The following is a 10726-nucleotide window of genomic DNA, read 5'->3' on the forward strand; positions in this document are numbered from 1 at the left end:
AAGGTATGAATGGTTATATTTCAAGCAAAAGAACAAAAATGAGAGCTATAAACCAGTGTTGTGGATTTCATTTGATATGATAATGTCACCTTTTGTGATTTTTTAATTATACTATGCAATATGCATTCTTAAATTTGTTGGGGTTTTATACGTTACTCCTCTAGATCCACTTTGAAGTAGGACGCTCATCATCAAACCTTTTGAGAAACAAAGACTCATTTCCTGTGAGCAAATGGCATCACAATGAGGATGATTGATAATGTAAGCCTTGTTGCAGTTCAAGTGGCACAACTGATGTTTCCTTTAATTGGAAGAACAATTCCTGTACCTACCAGCTGTAAAACATGTCACCCAGAAACTTCTGCAAAAAAAATGTTGGTTTTATTCACACAAACATTTTATCAAATAACTGGATGTTTCACTCTGGGTTTCACTCTAAACTATCATTTGCCTTTGAAACTCTTGAGCAGTAGCTTTGTTCTGGAATTACTTTCTTCATCATTGGTGCCAGTTAAGCTATTCAGAAGTCCTCATTCAGATTTGACCTTCACATCCTGTAAAATGAAGCGTTCCTCCAAGGCAGCCCGTCTCATAGAGGAACATGCTGTGACTCCTTTATGAAAGCATCCTGCACAGTCCGGCACAATCAGGTCAGCCGAGAGACGAGCTCCGGTTCCAAGGGATCAAATGTGAGATTAGACTGGAAACAGCTCCAGGTAGCATCAGTCAGAATGTTACACCTGGACCTGAAATAACAAAACAAAAAGTGCTCTGGCATGTGATTTATCTTTAACCAGAACCTTAGGATTTATTCTACTGCAGGGAGGGAAACTCTATGACCACCAGAAGTGTGTTTATCAAGACTAATAAAATAAGCAGTTGTCACGGTAGATACGGGCTTTCATCTCAGGGTGGCATGTCAGAAAATGTTACTTTTTAGCTGCTCTGTTACATATATTTGCTTATTGTTTCCTACACTACACATTTATCTGAAAGTTAAATGTTCAGATAACTTTTCATTTGTGATAGAAAAACTGATGAGAAGTGTGAGGTAGTGTCATCATTGGGTCAAAAAAGGTGGAAAGAAGCAGCATCAGCAGCCTTTACTGTAAAAACATGTCACCAAGTAATCTTGGTCTAAACATTAAAAATTCAAAGCTTCTCTTTGTGATAAAATGTCAAGTAGTCTATTTTACAATGTATATATATTTTTTTTTAAAAATTGTAATTTATGGAACCCTTTTCTGTCTATAATAATCTAAGTTTACGTCAGATTAATATTTTTTAGCTCTTGTTGCATCTTGACGGAATATCCAGGTGACTGCATGTGTTCATTTACATCAGGACCTGTTGATAAAAACAATCAATTTAAATTATAATAAAGTATGTAGATGTAAAAATATCACGTCATCCTAAATAAAACCTAAAATGAACACAAATGACAGCAGCAGTCTGGGTCATCAGGAGACGGGCAGCTGCACACTGAGCTCATCCTTCCTGGTTTTTATGGCTCATATCCTTCCTAATGTGTCCAGACCACAACATCATCCTAATCACTCCACTTCTCTCTGCTTACTTTTAAGCAGAAAGCCATTCAACTGCCATAATAACTTCTTCCTGTTGTGCTTCACCTTAAGCAAGTTTTCAGCTACATCCGTTTCAGTGTCAGACCTCAGTCAGAACATTGTGCATTTAGTTGGTGCCAGTCTTAATTTTTGATGAAAATCCATTGGTATTGATATACTGAGAGAGACTCAGTGCTATAGATAAGGTATTTAATTTGCAAAGATGGAGAACATGTTTTTAAAACATTAAAACCATATTTTGAGCCTGCAGAAAGAAGCTTTTTTCTGCTGGGTGTAGAAATAAAAATAACCACTCTCATAATTTCTGCATGAAATTATTTCTCTGAACTCTGAATTAAATTTTATGCCTGAGGCTTCAGAACCATTTTTAATGGGAACCCCTCTGGGTTGTTCCACCATTGTCCTCCTTTCTGATCCCTACCATCTTCTTTCTGTGCTCAAGTTGTTTCTCCCTTCCAGATAAAAACAGAGACAAGACTTTGGTTGAAAACAAACATCAATCTAAACCGCCTGAATGTAAACTCAGGTACATTTTGGGTACGAAAAGCCAAAATTTACCTGCAGCTTTTAGTCCTGTGTGACCTCAGAGCTGAAGGATAAAGTAAAATGTTAAACTAACTTCAAAGCATGTCTGTGTGAAGCAGTTTCAGCGTTTCCTTTGAAGACAGGCAATGACTGATAAAAGACAAAAACAAGACTAAAGAATTTAATACTTAAGGCAGAAACCCGAATGATCTTTCAGCCTTGTACCGGCAAGAAAACTGTGCTGAAATCAGTCAGACAGCTTGTTCAATTTGGGGATGAATACATTTAAATCAAAATCCTAAATTATTTACCTGATGCTAAGTACATAGGAGGGAATGTGTTAGCTACCATCATTTTAGCAGCACATGGTTGGTCCGTATGTTGCTCTGTGAAAATCTGATTGGTTCAACTTTCCTTTATTTGGAGGATTTATTGAGGTTAATTAAAAGTAGAAGCACTGTTTGAGTTTCTGTCATGTATTTTATCCACTGGAGATATTTTCAGTCCTAAAAAAAAATTTGTTTTGATGGTAATAAAATAATTCTAAGTTTTAAAGTTTTGTCAGTTTGCAAAGCCTGTTTTATTGAGCTTCTTTTGTAAAGAAGGCTGAGGGGAAACCTGAACCACGGGGAGCAATCAGCGCGTGTCTACTTGAGACTTTGGCAGCTCTGGTTAGTATGGAGATTGGGAGCTGGAGGTTAAATGAGGAGACAGCCTTTCCTTTTGGGTAGAAAAAAACAGGGATCTGCTTTGGCTTCTGACTATCTGAAATATTAACAAGGCTGGGGACTGTGCAGCAGCTGCACACCCCTGGCCTCTGCATAACATTGAGACACAAAGGCTGCATGAAGACGAGGCTGTAAAGAGAACAAAAAAACTGAGTGGGGAAGAGAGTGAGTGATGGATATTACAATAAAAATTACTTTATTTGTGCAGAAAAAAAATAGAGTAGTGACGGAACAGGTTACTAACATTAAATGTTGAATAGATTTCTTGTGCCAAGTGTAGTGCTAAGCAGAAAATCAATCAGTAAATTAAAGCTGATTATAATTTAATGCAACGTCTGCATGAGTCACACTGAGCTCATCTTTTTGTTGCAGTTTGATGCAACCATCTTGTAACCCGAGCTGGCACCAGGAAAAAGCAAACGTTCAGGAGTGTCAAAGTTTCCAGGAGCACAAACGGCTTTTAAATCCACACAGGTCACATTTCTGCAGGAATCAAATGAATAGAAACTATCAGAGGAAGATGTAAATAGTCATACACTAATCAGGCCGAGGCCGACTGTCTTATTTTAACTTTGTCTGATTCATTATTTTTATTTCAAGGATTGTGACAAAAAGTTCTGAAGGTTCTTTAAAAGGGATCATTCTTAATTCTATAAAATTTGGAAGATTAAATGTCATTCCCTTCAAGGTTTTCCAACCAAAACAATGCTGAAGTTTTAATATGCTAGATTCATTTTTTAAGCATTTGATTCTGTTCCCAAGTAATATACAATCAACTGGCTCACATGACCTTGAGATGACCTTGCTCTCAGATGCATGAGGACAAAATATTCTGATTACTCTCATAAAATCTGCAGCGACTCTGAGTTGCATTTTTACCAAACTAAATGTCAGTAGTATTGTGAAGTCCAGAGGAGAAATGTAGCAAAATATGGAGCCATAACTGTGTCCACAAGTACAAACAAAATTTACATTGCAGTTTCATTATTTTCTGGAGTGAATAAATCACAACTTGAACTTGCTTTCTGCATATCTCAATTTTTTTCTTGTTTTGTTTCAAATTTGATTTTCTCCTCTGACCAGCTAAGGTGAAATAAAGCAACTAAGTAGTTTGATATCTCAGTAAAGAAAGCAGTCAGGGCTCAGGATGCTCTGGAGAGGAAAGGTCTTCTCATGTATACAAGGAGACGGGGCCAAATGAGGCCAGTTGATTGCTATTCTCACATGTGGCATCGTGCAGAGACAAGACAAGGCCAGTGACAAAAAAAAAAAAAAAAAATCTATACACGGCAAAGAGAAAAAGTGAAGCTGTGTGTGAAAGGGAGAGAGGAGAGAAAAGTACACAAGGAGACATGGGCTGAAATTCATTCTCTGGTCCTCCCAATCACAAAACACACAAACATCTTCACACACTCATTGTCACAAAGCCATCCCATTCTTTTCAAAGATGATTTAAAAAGAGATTAATACAGAGAGGCTGATTTCTCTGCAGTCTCCCGTTGCCATGGTGACATGGAATTTTGTCACTTCCTCCCCCCTCCATCTCATGGCCACATCATCAAATCAACACGTAGGTTGAGTCCCGAGCGCAAGGACAAGCTAACTCTATGCCTTTTACTGTCCCTGCAGGTTACAGTGACACGAAGCGTTGAGTCGCAATGTTGCCGTTTTTCAGTTTGCTTAATTGTTAAACCGTGAAGTGAAGACAAAAACTGGAGTTTTGAATTGAAAAATGGAAGAAATTTGTTGGCTTGCTTCACATGATACAATTTACCATAAAAACACCGGAACAACAACAAGGACACTCCTGTTATCTCACCTTTTGTCTCGTCTCCTTTTGGGCAAAGACAAGATGGATGCAGAAAGAGGCGAGATCTTATCTCATCTGCTGCCGTCGATGTCCAGAAACATTAAGTGTAGATACTAGTGAACTGAAACAAAATGATCATGCTTAAATTCATTATGCGAGACACACGCATGGCAGGAAATGTTAGCTCTGAGAAGGCAGAAATGAAAGAATCAAGCAAGGAACTACGATAAAGCAGGAGGATAAATACTGAGGCAGGGGTGGGAAAAGAGTCAGAGGTGATGTGGAACAGCTGTGGCACAATGAAAGCAAATAAACTGAACGAGAGGCAAATTAACACAAAGGGAGCTAAACTAAGACTCAAAATTATAAAACGCAGCATAAAGATTAACAGATCCGACAGAAAAAACATGAATAAACCAACAAGCCAAACAAAGGAATGAACTAATAAGGCAATATGTAGGATCATAACAGAACAGAAACTGAAGTATTGATTGAAATGCATCAGTAAAAAGTCAGATAAAAACATTAAAAGAAAGCAAGTTGGTAATTCTAAAAATATTTATAATAAATTTCCCTCTACTTGTTGGGAGGTAGAGTATCAGACAGCTGGCTGAAGCATCTGACAGTAAAAGTGAAAGAAATGTGACCAAGTCTTCACATGTTTGTGTTTAGCACAACTCCACGTAATTTATTCTAGATTTATCCCAATTAGTGAGCTAATTGGTCACTTTCTCGTTCCAGATCATCCAGTTTAAAAAAAAAATAAATTCTAACATGTTAAAACATCATGCCGATTTCTGTATTTTTTTTTTCTTTACAGTTGAAGATCACCTTAAAGTCTCCATGACAAGTTAAACGCGGCTTGATCATGGAAAAGATCTTCCAGTGAATATCGCAGCAGACAGCACAGCTGAGCCTCTGCACAATTTGGAAGAGTAGTGATCAACTCCAGCTGGTAAGTTAGATCTGCTGGGAGAGCAGCACTTTGTGGAGGATGTTTATGCATAACACAGATGTACAGCTCACCGATTTATTTGGCATGGAGCGTTTGCTGCAGCTAAACCAGTGGGAAACTGAAAAGGAGAAATAAACTCCTGTAAAATAAATACATTAATAAGTTCAACACTATAAATGTATTTCTTTACATTTGGAGTATAAAATAAGTTTAAAAACCTTGTTACAACCCCACCCTGAAACCCCTAAAGTAAGTTCTGGCACCGGGCTTTAACATAAAACAAAAAGTAATCTGAACAGTTGATGTCAGTAACCAAAAATAATTTTACAATTCTGATAAAACACTACAGGAGTTTTATCCTGTAGTGTTTTTTTTATTTTCTGGCCAAAATATAAAACAAAACACCCCCATATAACTATAACACAACCACTTTCAACAGAAAACAGTTTGCAACAAAAATGACAGAATCCCTACCAGCTTCCACTGTGAACAGAAACACTTCTTAGACAATTATTCACCAAAATGCTCAGTTCAGTCCCCACAAACAGTCAGCTCTCAAACAGGATCACGTCAGGTCAAGACCCAGGACAAAAGAAAACGGGATCCAGCATCTCCAGCATGCAGCTCTTTATAAGGCGGCTGATGAACTGCAACACACTTCACCTGCAGCAGCCAGGCAGAACTGAAACAGAGAGACACGGAGCTCTTTCAGAAAGAGAAACCTGCTTAACGGTTTTTATTCAATATGACAAACGAGCCTCGTTTGAATATGATTGTAAATATTTGTCATGCTGAAGCATCATCTTGCAATATTTCATGTCTTCCTTGGTTTACACAAAAGGGCTGATGGAGCTTTAAAGAGGAATGTTGATAGTATGAAAAGAAAAATGGTATTCTACGTGAATAAGAACTAAAATTGTCCTGGAGCATTAGAGGTAACGAAATGTAAAGCAACAAAAAGCTCTTTTTTTTCACCTGAGAAAGCAGGTTCACTTTTACCTTTCTTATATTTTCATTTCAGAAACTCTAAGAATTTTACAACCTTGAAAAAGCACCACATCATTTTTTACGAGTTTCATCGCACAACCTCCCCGCTGTAAAATTTAACAAAGGCTTTCTTAGGACCTGGACTTCTTAAAAGCTTAAAACACAGTTATTCAGTGTTTCCTGAGGAGAAATAAATGTGTTTAAGATCTTTTCAGAGATCGCATCAAACCTGAGATTAAGTTTTTATATTTACCGACATGCCAGCCTCATATTTAGGAGTATATGATGATTTTTCTGCTGTGGTCTATGCTCAAGCTTAGACGATAATTATTAGGCAATTTATTGAGTTTGAACACAACCAATACATACATTACCAAGTTTGTAAAATGTAAAACTAGCAAATCAGAGCCTGTACTTAATACTCCATGAAGCCCAGTTGGATTTAACCTCTAAAGCATAAACGTCTCTGCAGGTAAAACTCCAGACTCAAAGTTACTGCCCTGCCTGTTTCTCATTACTTCCAGAGTTTAGAGAAACAAGCCAGATGAGGTAACTGGATCTCATACTTTATGAATGATGCCAGAAGTGCTGCCTCAGCCCATCATTTCAGGGGTTAATGGCTTTTAGTAGTGACAAGAAGAACTCTGACCATGCGTGTCAGAGCGAGCGCATAACCAGACACGGCAGCGTGACTTCATCAGGGCAGAGCGGCACAAGGAGAGAGACGAGAGAGAGAGGGTCAAAAAGAGAGACGGGGTGAGAGGAGGAGTCCTGTTTGGGGACATATGTCGCTAACAGTGAGTCATCTTTACACCACAAACAAATCCGATTTTTCTTTCCTGCCCCCAGCAACTCCTATAATTGACTCCTTTTGGACGCAGGTTCCATTTTGTGCCTTAGAAGATGAGACGGGTTTCTTTCTTTGTATTTCTCCCCTGGTTTCTCTTTCATCCTGTGAAGTATCTGCAGGAAGTGATGAACAGTGCTTTTTTTTAAAAAAAAAAGAATGGATGCTTATCTATTATTGAACAGCAGTCAGCAGGAGCTTTCGGATGCTAAAATAAATATGACAGCGCTGGAGAGATTTGCAGAGATCCTGAACTAAGCCCTTTCAGGCTCATAGGTTTCTGAGCTCTCGGTTTAACAGGGAAGTAAAACTTGTGTGCTGGAAACGTGATAAATAACACGCTCCTATTGTTGAACATTAGCATTTCAAATCAGGGGAATAAAACCTTTCATGTTTTTGGATAAGCACTCTTGACGGATGGCTGAAAGGAAAATCACTGTAATCACTTCTGAGTTTTTAAATCATTTTTATGCCTTTTGGCTTCCCTGATAAATCATTCTTCAGACTCTGCATGTTGTTCTACCAGCTAAAGACACTAAAGGAAACATGCTTCAGTTTCAGGGATTCATACATGATATCATGATTAATGTGGAATTGAACTTGCGTTCAGAAATACGACACGCTCTCTGGACAAGTTGTCAACTCGATGCGAGTCAAGAGAATTATTATTAGGACAATTTACCACGTTTCTGTTTTTCTGTCGCAAATGATGACGTTCATTTGAATCAATAAATCAAGATTTAAACCATTCAATAAGCTGAGATAAAACTTTACTGTCCACCAATAGACAGTTTTCTTCAGTTCTCCAACCATAAAATAAAACACAATATGAACAATTTGACCACATCCTGTCAGAAAGGTGTGTATTGTACTTTATAACATTAATGTTATCTGTGTGAGAGTTTTTGCATTAAATGTTAAAAGTGTTTAGCAGCTGTAGTAAGCCTCACATCATCTTGGTGTCGGATGATTTGGAAACTAAATCCAGCCGGTAATCCTTTCTTTATATGAGTGCTATCCTCAAACTGTTCCATTTGTTGTTTCTTCCAATGAATTAGTAACTATTTTAGTGCCAGGTGTTGAAAAGACAGAGAAGCAAAGCATTTTCCCCTGAAGAACTTCAGTCCTACAGTAAGATTAAACTGATGAGATTTTTTAAAAGAAGAAATGTCAGGGTTACTTAAGTCACTTCCTACATAGCTTCATAAATACTTTAATATTCACTCACTTTTTCATGCAGGTGGATGTATTATTCCGATCCGTCGTGAGTGTTGGCGATGCCAGCAACATTATAAACGACTGCTGTGTGTATTTCCATACTAATTTCATAATCAGTACATCTGAAGCAGCAGCTGAGGATGTATGTTTATCTGGGGCTCAGGTATGCTAATGCAATGCAAAGGCTTGGAAACCACAGAGAAGACGTTGTTTTAACTCTGAAGGCCATCGTTTTACAGTGTAATTAAAGTGAAAATACTTTTTAAAAAGCCACCAATCTACCCAAAGGAAAACATACATTTAGCTTAAGGACAGACCATTGATATAATGTTTAGATAAATTACAAAAAATTCATTTAAAAGCAACATGTAGGCCTCAGTTAGCATGCTAAAGGCTAACATGCAATGTGAAAAGACTGAAGAGTTTTAGTTTTTCTGTACAGTTGCCTGACTAACAGTGGTTTGGTTTTGCAGTTAGTAAGTGGCCCACACACTCCTCTACACACCAACACAGCTTCATGCTGGGCCATCAGTCTGACAGCCAAAGTTTGGTCACCAGAGCTGACCAAGATTTCTGCACTGCAATAAATGAATACGTCTAGTTATTGTTGTGAAAGCATGTTGAAATGCACTTCTCAATTTTATGTTTAAATTAAAGACCTTCTTTTTACTTCCCTTTCTATCTGTACTTTCCGTATATTTCCAGCAAACACACCAGTTTCTCATTAACCAATTCCTTTTTATAAACATTTCCCAGCTTCACTTTGGAAGTCCTCCCTTAATTGTGTCTCATTGTTTTGAGATAAAAGCCAGATTCTAACATCTTTCTGTCTGGCATTGATTTCTAAGTTTGGTTGTGTTATGACTGCTCTAAACTGCTTTTATCTCCGTTTAGAGCAGTCTCTTTCAATCACGTTAGTTAGGACACAGTTCGTGGCAGCGGGTTTTTACGAACACACACAGAAAGTCAGAGAGCTAATCTGTGAGATGAAGAGACAAGAATGTTTGGATCCTTTAGCTTTAATCCTCATTGGAAACTGAAGTTTTTTATTTAAGAAACTTGCTGTGTGGATATGCACTGAGCTGACAGCTCAGAGAAATCTTTCTGTGGCTTAATACTTTTCTTACTTTAACTTGAGATAAGAATTTTTTTTTTCAGATACGCAAACATCACACTCCCCAACTGCTAATGAGCAAGTTGTCTTTTTTCCTGTTCCTCACAAAACCTTTTATTTTTCTCAGTCTTAGGGATTTTAATGTTTTGATCAGTGACTTTCACTTTAAATAATGATTGATATTTTATAGAAATAGATAAAATATTTTATGAGACAAGTGCAACTGTGATACAAATCGCTGTATTTGCTCCAAAAGGGGCTGAGCTGGTTAGGAAAGAAGATATTTTAGTTATTTAAAAAAATATATATATATATATATATATATATATATATCTATCAATGGGAAACAAAACTCAAGACTATGCAGCTAAAAACATCACTTTACCATTTTGTAGTCTTGGTTGTTTTAACACCCAAACAATTTCAGGTGAGAAAAGAGAGCATGTCACCGGAGAACATTTCATTTCAACCAAGTGTCACCTCACACTGAGATAAATGGTATTTTATAACCATTTTTTATTTTTTTTTATGTCAACATGGCGGTCCTGGTTGTCTGCATGCATTTTTAGAAGAAATGTTGCTTTTGGGTTACAGGTTTAGGGTAAGGCGTGTGATGGCTGGGCTGTAGGAATGAACGCAAGTCAATACAAAGTCCTTGTGAAGATAGAAAGAGATACTGTGTGTGTAGCATAGCATAGTTGTGTGTGTGCAAGTTGTAAGGATGTTACAATGATGAGGAGAGTAATAACCTCACTGCATTTGATTCCCATGGGGCCTGTAGGCCCTAAAAGTCATGTCCTCTCGGCCCCCAGAGGCTCCAGCAGGCAGAGGTAGCAGGTCGGCAGTGAAACCAGGCCAGAGACGTTCAGGAAAAGAGACAGACTTTAAAACCTGCCCCATGTTCCCCAGAGCAGGTGAACACCGGCAGCCAGGTGGCTGCAAAGCCTCCTGCAGCA

General features: G+C 37.9%; 1 long non-coding RNA gene across 2 annotated transcripts; it reads right to left on the reverse strand.

The window, feature by feature from the left end:
- Positions 1-359: 359 nt before the first annotated feature.
- On the reverse strand, positions 360-5744 carry LOC106906627 (uncharacterized). Of its 2 annotated transcripts, XR_001415402.2 has the most exons (3): positions 5676-5744; positions 4659-4770; positions 360-746 (listed from the first exon to the last, which is right to left on the reverse strand). It is a non-coding gene; the product is annotated as an uncharacterized LOC106906627 (long non-coding RNA). The 2 variants fall into 2 exon arrangements; XR_001415401.2 differs by lacking the exon at positions 5676-5744 and having other exon boundaries at positions 4659-5385.
- Positions 5745-10726: the final 4982 nt, after the last annotated feature.

This window comes from Poecilia mexicana, unplaced genomic scaffold (assembly GCF_051168715.1).
Source record: "Poecilia mexicana isolate PSO_F unplaced genomic scaffold, ASM5116871v1 scaffold_4, whole genome shotgun sequence".
NCBI classification, from domain to species: domain Eukaryota; kingdom Metazoa; phylum Chordata; class Actinopteri; order Cyprinodontiformes; family Poeciliidae; genus Poecilia; species Poecilia mexicana.